Source organism: Mustela nigripes, chromosome 5, assembly GCF_022355385.1.
Source record: "Mustela nigripes isolate SB6536 chromosome 5, MUSNIG.SB6536, whole genome shotgun sequence".
Classification (NCBI taxonomy): domain Eukaryota; kingdom Metazoa; phylum Chordata; class Mammalia; order Carnivora; family Mustelidae; genus Mustela; species Mustela nigripes.
Window position 1 is genome coordinate 80069714 of NC_081561.1, and position 16445 is coordinate 80086158.

The window sequence follows — 16445 nt, forward strand, 5'->3', positions numbered from 1 at the left end:
TGAATAAAGCCGATGAGATGAGATCTTTAATTGTACTCAGTTGATTTTTTTTTTTTTTTAACACATGTAAACAAGAGAACATTACAAAAGTTTCAAACTAACTGCTTGGCCCAGGCTCACCCTGTCCATACTCCATACGAAAAGGATAGTAGGATGGGCACAGAGTTTATATTTTAACTGTTAAATGGTTATTTTAAAGTCTCTGAGAGTACAACTTTAAAAGGAGCTTCTACATGGCACCTTTATTAATAAAACATGAACTAGAGAATATGCATAAAATCATCAGGACTGTCACTGCTAACGTTCCAGGTATTTGGACACATGGCATAAGTTGAGCCAAAATTTTAGAGAACAGAAGTGAAAAATAGTTTTATTTATTTGTCAAAATAATGATCTCAACTCTATTTTTTTCATGATTTTTAATAGAACCATAGTTTTAAATTTATTTCTTTAAGGATATTCCTGATACAGAAAGAAATCAATGTAGGCATCAAACATAACCTTTGGGAATTACTGCCCATGCCTAACTTCTAGAAAAAGCAGACACCAAGCTTTTTTTATGATACAAAATACCACCTGTAAATTCTCAGTAATTTTTGGTTCAAGCGAGAGTGCTGCATTTTCAAAACAAAATGCCTTTTGCCATTTAAAATGTTTATTACAAGTTTCATGGTTACAAGTTCCAGGGTTACTGCATGTCAATGGTAGTACATGTGTCTTTATGCATTCAATATTCAAATATTGCCAACATTTCTTTAGCATTCTGTTACTTCAGCACACTGAGTTAAGCTCAAACTCTGTTACTATGACAACAGAGATCATCCTGGCTGCTTACACCAGTATGCTGCTCTGTAAATCATACTTCTCCAGGTAATTTTGCTAACAAAGCATTAATTGCTTCAGAGTTATAGAAATTATGTTTTAGATTATAAACATCAGAGCAGAGAGAAAAGCAAATTGAGTAACTCTAGACCAGGATTATAATGGTGCAATTGCAGACAGATGCATTTTCACTGGGTAGGGCTCCTCGCACTCCAAGAACACTGTTGTTTGCTCTGGGCAGAGCAATGCAGGCAGCTCATTTCAATACACTTTGTAGAACAGCAGACTGTCTATCCTGCTCTTTCCTTCCATTTAAATTTCTCTTCATACTGTGGTTTTTCAACATGTTGACAGGAACATGGCCCTTGCATACATCTGAGATGGAAATAACTTATTTTCTACTACTAATATAATTTCAGCCTTTAAAACTGAATAGTACTTAAATTGTCACATGTGGTTCCAACTTGTTTTACATATGTATGTAACTGGGTGGTCTCTCATAAGATTACAGTTAGAAAGGGCTGCAATCACCTCCTAGCTCCAATGGGGTGGAAGGGTCCACTTCTAAGGTCATTCCTATCACTACTGAGAGACCTCAGTTCCTCATGGGCTGTTGGCCAGAAGCTTCCCTCCATTCTTCTCCAGTGGACTGCACTGGACTTCCAGGACAGCTCACGAGATGGAAGCTAGCTTTCTCCACAGCAAGTGATCCAAAGAAGAGAGAAAGGGTATTCAAGAGGAAGGAAATCAAGCTCTACCTCTCAAAAGTATAGCTATCAAAGTATTTGTGGAATATTTTGTACATCATCACATCAAAACTATGTAAAGTGTCAACTCGGATTACTCTTCTGATGCTTTTTCCAAATCTACTATGGCTAGACAATACTTTAAGATATTCATTTGTTTTTGTTCTATTATACCTTCTCTCTCTTTTTCCACTGTTCAGGGGGTAACTGATCAACCTCTCATTGCCCCTAGGGACTTATGTGGCTTTGGGGAAAGCAGAACTGACTTACATGTCTAATCCCTTAGAATAACAAAGTATTGGAATGCCTGGGTGGCTTAGTCAGTTAAGCATCTCTCCTGGGCTCAGGTCAAGATCCCACAGTCCTGTGATGGAGTCACGCATCAGGTTCCTTTCTTAATGAGGAGCCTGCTTCTCCCTCTGCCTACCACTCCCCCTGCTTGTGCTCTATGTCTCTGACAAATAAATAAATAAAATCTGTTAAAATAATAATAATAATAATAAGAAGAAGAAGAAGAAGAAGAAGAAGCATTATCTGTGGGTACAGGAGGGGGAAAAAAGTGGGGGAAGGTTCTGGGCAGGTTACTAAGTTGCACCAAGCTTTCTGACTCACTTCACAAGCAATGAGATGTTAGGGAGAGTTCTGGCTGTGGTTTACCTGGAAGAGGGGGCATAGTAAGAACCACAGTTCTGGAGTGGCAGAGGAAGCTGAGAGAGCTTCCAGACCTGGAAGGGCCATGCAGACAAGAGCAGTGACGTGTTTTTTTAATGACCAAGAATATTCTTTCTCCAACGTCTGCCACTTCTTTGTTCCTATACAAAAATATACAACTTGAGGAGGGGATGCTGGTTCACCCAGGGAAATGGAGGCATAGAGTCAGAAACTGAGTGATAGAAAATTTAAAAATGCCATATTCTTCATACTTGAGTTGTGACTGAGACCCGACAGCTTCATTCCTTTAGTAAAGCCCTGCCCAAGCCTGGTGCCAGGATCTTCATGTGAATTATCTCAGCTGATCCTCATACCAGCCCTCACAGATGAAGGAACAGGCTTAACCAGCTTCCAAGATTTACCTAAGCTCATACAACTGGTATAATGTAGGACCAGAATTTAAACCTGACTACAACTCCAGGGCCTGGGCTTTAACATAAAAACAAACAAAGAACATTAAAGATCAAAGGCAAGACCTGAAACCATAAAACTCCTAAGAGAATATACAGGTAGTAATCTCTTGGATATCTGCCTTAGTAACATATTTATGGATATGTCTTCTCAGGTAAGAGAAACAACAGCAAAATTAAACTATTGGGACCACACTAAAATAAAAAGTTCTGTACAATGAAGGAAGCCATCAACAAAATGAAAAGACAATCTACTGAATGGAAGAAGATATTTGCAAAAGACATATCCAATAAGAGGTTAATATCCAAAATATATAAAGAACTTATACAACTCAACACCAAAACCCCCAAATAATCCAATTAAAAATTGGGCAAAGGATCTGAATAGGCATTCTTCTAAAGTAAATATATAGATGGCCAACAGATTCTTGAAAAGATGTTCACCATCAATAATCATCAGGGAAAGGCAAATCTGAACTACAATGAGATATCAACTTACACCTGTCAGAATGGCTAGAATAAAAAAGATAAGAAATAACAAGGGATGGCAAAGATGTGGATAAAAGGGAAACTTCATGCATTGTTGGTGGGAATGCAAATTAGTGTAACCTCTATGGAAAAGGGTATGGATATTCCTCAAAAAATTCAAAATAGAAATACCATACAACCCAGTAATTCCACTACTGCATAATTACCCAATGAAAATGTAAACACTAATCCAAAAAGATATATGCACCACTATGTTTATTGCAGCATTATTTATAATAGCCAGGAAATGAAGCAACTTAAGTATCCAACAATAGATGAATGCACACACACACACACACATACACACACACAAACACAGACACACACGTGGAATATTACTAAGCCTTAAAAAAAAGAATGAGCTCTGGCCATTTGTGACAACATGGATTCTAAGTCAGACAGAGAAAGACAAATACCATATGATTTCACTTATATGCAGAATCTAAAAAACTAAACAAATGAATAAATCAACACACAGAAATAAACAGAAACAGACTCATAAAACAGAAACAGAAATAGAAATAGAAACAGAAATAGAAACAGAATCAGACTCAGAGAGCAAATTGGTAGTTGCCAGATGGGAGAGGTGGGTTGGGGGTGTGGGGAAAAAAGAAAAAAAAGAAGAAAAAAACAGAGAATAAGAGCATAATAAATGGTTATTAAATATGTAGCCCTCATCCATGAGAACTTCTGAAGACCAAAGAAGATGTCTAATAAAAATGACCTTGCACATACATAAAGGGAGACAAGTTGGTGCATCTCAGCTAACAGGACATTCTGGGTTAGAACACTGAGCACATTTATTAACTCTGTGTCCCTATCCTTCTCCCCATCAGACAAGCTCCTCAAGGACAGAACCCTTGGTCTGTTCAGCTCTCTCAGCTTGGTGCCCAACACAGTAGATACTAGGTTCTCAAAATGGTTTTGTTATCATTAATTTCCAATATCATCACTTTATAATTCTTCAAATATCCCATTCTTCTGAGGAGGAAGAAAAAAGAGGCTTAATGGTAGTAATGTATTTAGGTACAGAAGTTTAATTTTCTGAGTGATTGCTCATCAATACAAACACAAACAATAAAAATATATTGGTTTCTAGTACTTTGTCAACTGGAAATAGCTATTATATCCTTAACTCTGATATTAGATTCACTAGAATGCATCTCTTCTAAGCCAGTGTTTGCTACACATTAAAAGAGATTGTAGGGACGCCTGGGTGGCTCAGTTGGTTGGACGACTACCTTCGGCTCAGGTCATGATCCCGGAGTGCCCGGATCAAGTCCCGCATCAGGCTCCCAGCTCCATGGGGAGTCTGCTTCTCTCTCTGACTTTCTCCTCGCTCATGTTCTCTCTCACTATCTCTCTCTCAAATAAATAAAATCTTTACAAAATAAATAAATAAATAGATAGATAAATAAATAAATAAAAGAGATTGTAAAGAGTGTTGCAAATATAGAAGGAGATATGCATATGGTAAATTACAGCTAGAGTTCTCATTAATAAAGTGTTAAACAAAATGACTTTCATTATGTCAAGTTACTATATGTGTCTTGGTAAAGTAGCAATTAACCACAATTCACCTTTATTTAGAGATTTTTTTATTGTTATTGCTTTATTTTACTTTAAAGAGAAGATGCTGCATCTCTTTCTCAAACTCATATTTACCTACATACCCACAAACACACACACAAGGCCTGCACAGATGTTTTTTCCTTCTTAAATTTGCTTCTAATTACAAAAGTAAATGTTTTGAGAGGTAAAAAAAGAATTTAAGATTCAGAAAAGTGAAAAAAGAGGAAAATTCATTTAATCATCCAAAGATAGACACTTCCACCATTTTCCCATACTGGCTGAAATGATACAGTATATTCAATTTTGTATCCTGATTAACATCATAGCATATGTTTTCCCCCCTGCATTAAGAACTCTTCAGATATATGTTACTAAATCAGGCAAGTTAATGAGGCTTGAAACAAAATAATTTCTTGACTTATACTCATTTAGCCAGAAAACATAGTGAATTTGAATATTCTGATTCCCAGAACATGCAGGAACCTTTTTTATGTAGTCAACTGCACTGATTCTGTTTAACTCAACAAATGTTTGTTAAATGTTTAATATATGAGAAATAATGATCAAAAGGTTTGTAAGATGTTGCTCCTAAACTCAAGAAACTGAAAATTTAGTTGAAAAGACAAAATTTGAGAATCCTAGAGGAGAACACAGGCAATAACCTCTTCGACATCAGCCACAGCAACTTCTTTCAAGATATGTCTCCGAAGGCAAAGGAAACAAAAGTGAAAATGAACTTTTGTGACTTCATCAAGATCAAAAGCTTCTGCACAACAAAGGAAACAGTCAACAAAACAAAGAGGCAACCCACAGAATGGGAGAAGATATTTACAAATGACAGAACAGAAAAAGGGCTGATATCCAAAATCTATAAAGAACTCTTTAAACTCAACATGCACAAAACAGATAATCATGTCAAAAAATGGGCAGAAGACATGAACAGACACTTCTCCAATGAAGATATACAAATGGCTAACAGACACATGAAAAAATGTTCATCATCATTAGCCACCAGGGAGATTCAAATCAAAACCACCTTGAGATATCACCTTACACCAGTTAGAATGGCCAATATTAGCAAGACAGAAAACAACATGTGTTGGAGAAGATGTGGAGAAAGAGGAACCCTCTTTTACACTGTTGGCGGGAATGCACGGTGGTGAAGCCACTTTGGAAGACAGTGTGGAGATTCCTTAAGAAATTAAAAAGAGAGCTTCCCTATGACCCTGAAATTGCACTACTGGCTATTTACCCCAAAGATACTGATGTAGTGAAAAGAAGGGCCATCTGTACCCCAGGGTTCATAGCAGCAATGGCCACAGTTCCCAAACTGTGGAAAGAACCAAGATGCCCTTCAACGGATGAAGAGATATAGACGATATGGTCCATATATACTATGGAGTATTATGCCTCTATCAGGAAGGATGAATATCCAACTTTTGTATCAACATGGACGGGACTGGAAGAGATTATGCTGAGTGAAATAAATCAAGCAGAGAGAGTCAATTATCGTATGGTTTCACTTATTTGTGGAGCATAAGGAATAACATCGAAGACATGGGGCAATGGAGAGGAGAAGGGAGTTGGGGGAAATTGGGAGGGGGAGATGAACCATGAGAGACTGTGGACTCTGAGGAAGTAACTGAGGGGATTTTCTTTGGCAGGGGGGTGGGGGGAGGTTGGGTGAGGCTGGTGGTGAGTATTGCAGAGGGCACATATTGCATGGAGCACTGGATGTGGTGCATAAACAATGAATTCTGGAAGACTGAAAAGAAATTTAAAAAAAATAAAAATTTTTTAAAAAGAAAAAATTTCAATATATCAAAATGTTAAATAATATTGCAATACATAATAAGGAATCCAGAGGAACTGGGTAGACCATAAGGGCCATAAGAGTTCAGTTATAAAAAGACTACATGAGGTTTGAGTGGAGGGAAAATGTGTGTGGGTATCATCCCGGAATCATACATTCACAGGTGTGATCACAAACAGCTCCTCAGGCTATAGGTCTATCTAGGACCATTCTGCAAATCTACTCTTCCCCAGTCCCCGGAACTAGATGAGGCTAGTTCCACCAGCATCCATATGACCAGGCAGGGTACCAGGGGGTGGAATAAGAATCAGCATAGCCCTTTAGTAAGTGCACACAGTGATGGATGTTGACGGCAGATTATCACCTAATTTCTTCTTGCCCTCATCCCTTGTATTAATTGGCACATGCAAATTATACATGCAAAAATGGATTGTAAACGAACAGTAAAACCATGCATTCATGACTGAAAATACACAAAAAGATGTGCAACTGTCACGGATTCCCCTTAAATACGCTGACTACCCTCCAGGTTCATGCAGATCGTTTTTCCTTGATTCCTAATTTAAAAGGTTTTACTTATTTATTTGAGAGAGAGAGCACAAGCAGGGGGAGAAGCAGAGGGAGAAGCAGACTCCCTGCTGAGCAGGGAACCTGATACAGGACTCCATCCCAGGACCCTGAGCCAAAAGCAGATGCTTAACTGAGTGAGCCACCCAGATGCCCCATCTTAATTCCTAATTTATTTTATTTTTTTAAAAGATTTTATTTATTTATTTGACAAAGAGAGAGAGATTGCAAGTAGACATAGAAGTAGGCAGAGAGAGGGGGAGTAGGCTCTCGGCTGAGCAGAGAATCTGATGTGGGGCTTGATCCCAGGATCCTGAGATCATGACCTGAGCCAAAGGCAGAGGCTTAACCCACTGAGCCACCCAGGTGCCCCAATTCCTAATTTAAACATGAGGTCTGATCTGAGCTCAGAATGGGTTTAGCTCTTTCTTAAAAATATGGGAAAGATATTTTTAATGTCTTTAAAATAGCTGAAAAAAAGTGTTGTTTTAGAAAATTCTTTTTGAAACCAAAAACCAATGTAGAAGCTTTCAACTAGAAGATTAATTTTGGGGACAAGAACTGAAAAAAAACAGCTTGAACAAACACTGTATCTGAGAGTTAACTGTTAACAGTTACTCTCACAGTGATTACTATTAAACTGAAACCACATCACACCCCTTGCAATATGAGTATCAACAGAAGCAGAAACATTACATACGTAATGTGTGATCTTTCTGTCTTCAGCTTTCTAAGCTCCCTGAAATACTGGAGTCAAATATTGGGTCTAGGACACAGGAAGAATTATCAGCAGAGTTTATAATCCCTTTGCAATATGCCTAAGATTTTTCTTGCTTCACATCCTCTATAAACTGCAATTTTCACCAATGTTAAAGTATTTTTACTGTGACCTTTAGCATCAAGTCATTTGCCTTAGCAAATGAAAAATCATGCCTTTCTGTCATATCTAGAAATGCAACATGAACATATTGGAAATAAGTCCTGTTTCAAATCATTGAATAATTATTACAAATTACCTTTACAAAAGATTATCAACCAAGAGACGCAGCACAGGAATAACACAATCTCAAAGACTCAGTAATCATATAGCCAACTTTAAATTGGATTTCATCTATGGCATTTACCTATTTTTAATGTTGGAAAGGTTTAGTCTTTTTGTATCAGAAGGACTACTGGAATAGACATCTGAATGGCAGGGGGAAAGTTTCCATACTTTTATTAAACCATTGGTTCTGAAATGAGCAACCCCACCCCCCAGACATTACCCTCTGCTGGAGGCAGCCATACCTACAGCTCATGGTGGGGAGCAGCCAGAGTGGGTGGGCTACCCAACCCTTACTTATCTATCCTTTCAGAAGCTGCAGCTGCTAGATTCAAGAAGGTATAAAGTAGGGGGAGACAAGTTGGCACCAGGAAGTGTTCTTCCCTCAAGTGCTGTTGTTCAGACAGAAACAGAAAGTTTGGTATTAGTGTATCTCATATTTTCTTGTATTTTATTTGCTCAGAGTATCTAGTTGAAAGGAAGTAGGATCAGGGGGAAAAAAATCCCATCTCCATATCACAGAGCACCCTGGAACTACATGAATATGCCAAAGCTTGGAAATTGGGTTGGAAGATGTACATGTGTATTTGACCCCCCAGCTGTAGATCTAAGAGGCAGTTCCACCAGCATCCATATGGCCAGGAGTCACACCCAGGGCATCCACACCCTGGCTGTGGACAGACATTGAATCTAGAGTTCTGCTGTCTCAGCTATGAATTTAAGAGCTGCATGGAGCTTCTGTCCTCAAGATTCAGAGTAAGATTGAATTTTTTTTAAATACATACCATATGAGGCAAACACCTTCTGAATTGTTTCGGTATCCTTAGTAGATTGCAAAAACACACTCCCTCAGTGAAAAAGAGCCAAAAATCATAGAAAACCAGTTGAGATTAAAAGAAAATCAGAAGTAAATGAAAAAGGAGTTGGCTAAGATAATAAAGGCCTACAAGGAAACAAAAGTACAATAGAACTTCTACTGTCTGAATGTTTGTGTCCACCCAAAATTCCTGTGTTGAAATCCTAACATCCAAAGGTGGTCTTAGGAGATGGGGCTTTTGGAGGGTGTTCAGGTCATAAGGATGGGACCCTTATGGATGGGGTTAGTGCCCTTATAGGACATCTCATAGAGCTCCCTTGCTTCTTCTGCCCTGTGAGGACACAGAAGAAGCCTGTGACCCAGAAAGAGGCTCTCATCTGATCATGCCGGCACCTGATCTCAGAATTAACCACCTCCAGAACCATGAGCAATAAATTTCTGTTATTTATAAGCCACCAGATCTGTGATATTTTGGTTTAGCTGCCTGAGACAGAACTGAAAGATGCCTTTCTGGCAGTAAAAAGCAGAATGCACACATCAGAAAAGTGAGCTGGTGATACAGAAAACCAACATGAGCTCTCCCAGATTGCAAAGGAAAGGGAGAAAGAGATTTTTTTTTTCAATTAGAGGATAATACTTACTCAGAACCTAAAAATAAGTTATTTCTTAAGGATCATATTTGTGTTTCTGAGAAGAAAACTGCTATATGAAAAGCAGTAAGGCACAAGTAAAAAAATTTTTTTAAAAATTGATAAAATAACTTCAATATGAAGATGCAGGGAGTTTACTGAGATACAAGCTAAATCAATTAAGTGATGGTGTTATGACCTGAGTAGAAAACTCACTTACCACCGTGTAACTAGACCAAGTTTTCTGTGGTCCCCAGTGTTCACCCCACACACTCAGCTGTTGCTTTACTTATGATGTTCAAGAATTCCTTTTGGACAGTAATAGATTCCAAGCCACATGTTTCTCCTACTCTGATTAGTCAGGACTTTTCTGCAAAATACTTCTCTCAATCTTGGTATTAATTCTATCAATAAATAGAGGAAACATCCAGTCACAAAGACTAATCCTTAAACTTTTGTCTCACCATGACCCCGAAGACCCACCCCAGCTAGAGGCCACCAGCATAAGTGATGCCTGTCTTTGAAACAGCCTATTGAAGCTATTCAGTTGATGGTTGGTGAGACTATTCTTTTTTTTTTTAATTTTTTATTTTTTATAAACATATATTTTTATCCCCAGGGGTACAGGTCTGTGAATCACAGGGTTTACACACTTCACAGCACTCACCAAAGCACATACCCTCCCCAATGTCCATAACCCCACCCCCCTTCTCCCAACCCCCCTCCCCCCAGCAACCCTCAATTTCTTTTGTGAGATTAAGAGTCACTTATGGTTTGTCTCCCTCCCAATCCCATCTTGTTTCATTGATTCTTCTCCTACCCACTTAAGCCCCCATGTTGCATTACCACTTCCTCATATCAGGGAGATCATATGATAGTTGTCTTTCTCTGCTTGACTTATTTCGCTAAGCATGATATGCTCTAGCTCCATCCATGTTGTCACAAATGGCAAGATTTCATTTCTTTTGATGGCTGCATAGTATTCCATTGTGTATATATACCACATCTTCTTGATCCATTCATCTGTTGATGGACATCTAGGTTCTTTCCATAGTTTGGCTATTGTGGACATTGTTGCTATAAACATTCGGGTGCACATGCCCCTTCGGATCACTATGTTTGTATCTTTAGGGTAAATACCCAGTAGTGCAATTGCTGGGTCATAGGGCAGTTCTATTTTCAACATTTTGAGGAACCTCCATGCTGTTTTCCAGAGTGGTTGCACCAGCTTGCATTCCATATCTCTCGGCATCAGGGAAATACAAATCAAAACCACAATGAGATATCACCTCACACCAGTCAGAATGGCTAAAATCAACAAGTCAGGAAATGACAGATGCTGGTGAGGATGTGGAGAAAGGGGAACCCTCCCACACTGTTGGTGGTGAGATTATTCTATCTGGACATGAGAACCGATATGTCTTATATAGATATATGCATAACATAGTATCTTATTGCACATATAATCTTTTTGTCTACAAATCCTTAATGAATGCTTAGGGATTGAAAGGCAAGCCAGTCCTTTATTTTCAATATCAGAATCAAAATGTGAGTTTAATGGACCGAGATTGAAAAATAAGGAGGAAAAAATATGGACAACAGATGAAGTAGTAATTACCAATTGTTTACAAATACACCCCCAAAAATGCTGAATTAAGATGTCTCCCTAGCAACCCCAATTGGCAAAACACATTAGAGAAATGGCTATGGAGTTTATAAGGACAGGATTATGACTGAGGAACATCCACAAAGACATTCTCCAATACTAAAATGCCCCAAAAGTCTACACGTGTACTTCTCTTGGAAAAAAAATACTCAATAGAATACTCCAAGATGAATCAAAAATTTCAAAACTCCATAATAGTCCGACTATATGAAAGGGCTCTTGAGACTTAACTTATGTAGTTTGAGTTCCAGTCTTAGAAATGCAATTGAATATATGTTGTCAGAAGCATTCGCCAGCCTGACAAGAAGTATTTATAGAGTTAGACCTTCTCAAATATTTCTCTTCTACTTCTGGGTTTGTTTGTGGCTTTCCATAATTCCAGAAAAGGTGCTTCTTGAGCCACATTGTTCAACCCTGAGTTCAGCTGGAATCCTTCACTTGCTGTGGTTGATGACCATTTAAAACATTTAAAAGACTACCTGTGGAAGTCAGGTTCCAGTTCTTGCTAACAGTGGCTAAACGCTGGACAGGGAGAAGCCCCCAAATCAGAATTGTCTTGTCTCCTCTGCCTTCAACAAACAAAATCAGTTTCCTGGAAAAAAAAAGGGGGGGGGGTAGGTACCAGTTTCTTAGCCAAGTAACCTGAAAACTTATTTTTTTTATTTCTTTAAAATTCATTTTTAATGATCTGAATTGTTGATGTTTTTCTATGAAAGATAAGTAAATGTATTATCCCTCATTTGCCACTCTACATCTTATCATCCATCAAAATTATTTGAAGTATTTTTCTGCTCATTATACCAAAAAATCACTATTGTGTACCTTTAAATATATAAGAATATGCAGAGAGAAAAAGATATAAGTAACTAGAATCCAACCCAGCGATAACCACTATTAATATTTTGCTTTTAATTATAATCTTTTTCTCTATTTTCCAAATATTCTGTAATGTTACCATATCACTTTTTAAAAAGATGATTTAAAATCCATTTGTGTAATTTATAGGTCATATGATCACATTTATTTCTGAATATACAGCAAAATTTCAGGGCCTAAATACACAAAAATAATATTAGAAGTGATTATCTCTGGGCAATGGATGGAGGGTACTTTTTCCCTCTTATGTATTTTAAATTTTTTTCTATAATGATAACAAACTATTTTATTATAGAAAATGCTGTTTGTATAAAACTTAAGGGTCCGGGATGGCTTTGAGGAATATATATTCACACATACCATAAAATATTTATTGAGTTTTATTTCTATTTCACATTTAGAATTTAATAGACTGTAAGACGCCCTACAGGATAAGCCACCTGGTGCCCAACTCAACATAATCAAACAGGCAGAAGCAGAGAGGTGACACATTAGGACTGTTTTGTCACACCGCATGAGTCACAAGAGAGCAAGGACTGCTTTAATTACTAGTCATTGGAATTTCTGATAGATATTATGGAAAATTTTAAATCCAGTTAATTTACTTTGGCAGCTTGACAATGGGCTCATTTACAATCCTCTGAGGGAATTGCAAATTTCCCATGCTTCAATTTGGGATGGGGTGGCATTATTCATATAAGAGCACTGTGGTGGAATTCAGGCCTTAATGTTAGTCAGAATATATTTTTAACCCATCAGAAGCCTAAGTCAAGATTATTCATGTTTGGAAGAAATGGGATAGAGGAGAAAAAAATCAATGATAAGTTTTTTAAAAATGTGTACATGGTCTACCCTGATATTTATAGCTTTTTAAACCTAAAATTCAATCATTGGAATATTTTCATAGAACCCTGTTATACTGACCCTTCCCAAGAATCTTCCAAAATTCTTTTGACTAATACCCTGAGCAGTGGTTTCTTTCAGAAACTAAGCTTTTGCAATCTTAGAATGTGAACTCCACGAGCAAAAGAGTTTTCCCTTCCTTCATTTGCCCTCCATCGAAATCCCCAGTTCATTGCCATGAGCATTTGGAATGTTGAATGAACTCTTATTTCTTGGGTGTGGGAAAGAGGTAGGGCTCAGACTAGGTTAAAGAAAAAGAAAAGTGAAAAAATTCAAAGGTGTATTTGTGGGTGCTCTGAGAACAGTGAAGCCTTTTCATTCATAGAAGATATTTAAAACTTCCAGGGGGCACCTGGGTGGTGCAGTCGATTAAGCCACTGACTATTGGTTTCAGCTCAGGGTCAAGAGATGGAGTCCGGCATTGGGCTCCATGCTCAGCATGGAATCTGCTTAACATTCTCTCTCTCTCCATCCCTCCTGCTCAAGCTCTATCTCTCTCTTAGAAATAAATAAATCTGAAGAAGAAGAAGAGGAAGAGGAAGAAATTTAAAACTTCCAGGTTGTGTTTTAGAATCTTCTTCATATAGGCTGATTGTCAAAACAGACTTGAGTGAATATTTATGAAGCATGGGTATTCAACTCAAGGGGAAAAAATTTCAAAGCAAAAGATGTGTTCAATTTTTTTTTTCTTTTTCAGAATGCAAATTTTTCTCTTCTGGGCTTTTTTTGTTGTTGTTCATCATTTTTTTTAAGCCAATAAAGCACAAGTTTATAGGTAAAAGTAAGTAGTCCATTCAGGATGATCATATTTCCCCCTCAAGGTTTTGGGAGCATGAGGAAATCAAAACCCATTAAAATTATGACCGCGGGAAGGGTAAACGTGATACCTAAATACATGTTGGAACAAGAGAACAGCTCACTGGTGGGAGTTTCAACTTCACCACCACTCCCTCTGGGGCTAGGCTCATCTTGATAGAGTTAACTGCCTGCTTGCATATGCTTCACATTACTCACAACTGGCAACCTGAGAAAGCTGCTGGCATGTGGGAAGAAGTATGTCTTGCTTCATTACTTCTATTCATTTCCTCCTGAGTCTCTGATCTCAACCGACTTTCAGCCAACGCTGAAGAAAGAACTGACCTTTATCTTCTCAGTAAGTAACTGACACGCAAACATGACTGCAAATGAATAGTCAGTTTTCATGATTTAGACTTCAATATTCTCACGTGATTAACTTAAAGTAAGTCCTTTAAATTCAATCTGCCAGCTTCGAAACATATCGTCAGTGTAAGGGTTCCTCTTACCTTATTTTACTTTGGCAACTGGCGTTCTTGATGGAAGAGAGCTCGTTCCCCAGTTGCCAACTCATTTCTCATTTCTCAGATGCAGTACAAGCTCTGGCCCGAAGACTCCGCCTCTTCCTTTCCCTCACTCTTGAGACTGGCAGTATCCTTACCATAAGGCATATTTTCATCTTCTCGCTGATGACCAGTCTTGACTGCAGAGTTCAGCCCTGTGGAATACAATCGAGTGAGATGGGTGATGTTTGTAAGGACACTCACTTCTTCAGCAGCCCAGACCCATGAGATGATTCCCTGACACCACTGTGAATCAAGGAATAAATGCAGCCTCTCTAATGAGGGGGGCACCCCTATTTCCTCTTTTATGTGGATCTGTGATAAAAACCAGGGGCGCCTGGGTAGCTCAGTCAGTTGAGCACCTGACTCTTGATTTTAGCTCAGGTCATGATCTCAGGGTAGTGGGATCAAACCCACATGGGGCTCTGCACTGGGCGTGGAACCAAATTAAGATTCCTTCCCTTACCCTCTGCCCTTCACACCTGTCCTCTCTCTCTCTAAAACAAAAAAACAAAAAACCCAGGAGTATAACAATAATGAAGAGCCCACAAAAATCCCCTATACAAATGCAATCAGGGCACTAATAAAATAAATAAATAGATGGTAATCTATTTAGCCAACATCTTTAATGGATGGAAGCAAGCATTGTAATCCACACAGCAGCCCTACAACAAAGGTCGCATTCTTATCTCCATTCCACATAGGAGGAGAGCAAGACAATGAATGGTTAGATAATCTTTCCAAGCTCACACAGCTGGTAAAACAGGATTAGGATTCTGGATTCCAACCTAGATCTGGCCCCAGACCCCATGCTCTGAACCACTGGGTACACTACCTTTCTATGAGTGGATTAGTATAAGCATATATTTTTAAAATGAAAGTCATATATCATCAACATCTCCCAAACCCCAAAGGAGGGCACGTGCCTGGTTTAGTGATTTTTCTTAATTTCTGTATTTGCTTGAATAAAAACACTTAACTTATATTTTTTAAAACCATAAAGACCAAGTTGTTCAGTTATATGATTAATGAATCACCTTAACTTAAAAAGAATAAAGTCATATGAAAAACTAGAATATTTCCCTGCCAGAGTCACAATGAAAACATAAATTTATAAATTAAAATGTATGTCAGCAACAGACTCCTAAATTTTATTCAGGGATGACTTTCTTCCCTTTTTTGAAAAAGCAAAAAACAGTCAGGCATGCTATCAGCAGGCAGGTCTAAGTTTAAATCACCTCAATGCATTTGTACTCTCTCCATTAGAGTCCATTAAGTGTTTGCCTCTTGGTTGTCCATCATTTACTTTGTTCTTGGCTGGGTCACTTAATGGCTCTGATCCTTAGCACCTGCAGGGATATGGGATGGCTTTGAGATAAATGGTGTGAAGGGCTCAGGTGATACCTGCCTATGATAAGTCACAGTTACAAACACTGTGGCCATTTTCATTATTAATAATTCTTCTCTAGAGGATGTGCTGGCTTTGTCTGCCCAGTCTGTCCCCCTCCTTACTTCTCCTGGTATTTGTGCCTCCCGCTCCCTTCCTCTGAGGGATTCGTCCCAGTTCTGTGGTGTCTGGAGGGGCGGACCACAAGGGTGGGATAGGACTCACGGTGGTCCTATTGGGCAAGTACCTGGAATTCCCAGATTGGAGGGGAAACAAAGTACTTCTTTTAGTTTGAATTAGAATCTCCAAGAATGTAACCCCAGAGCTGACTAACATCACATTTGTGGGGCATATATCTGTAGAGGAAATAGAGAGAATCGGAAGCCAGTTCATGGGTGGCTAAGCTAAGGAAAAATACACCCAAGTACAGCTTGATCCTTATCCTTCCAGGTACAGTAGTTACTAGTGTCCCATTTATATTCAGTTTTCAGAAATTTGCAGTTGAAAAACTTCTGACCAAGTAGGTTATTCATCCATTCATTTATTCTTTCATGCTTCATATATATATATATATATATATATATATATATATATATAT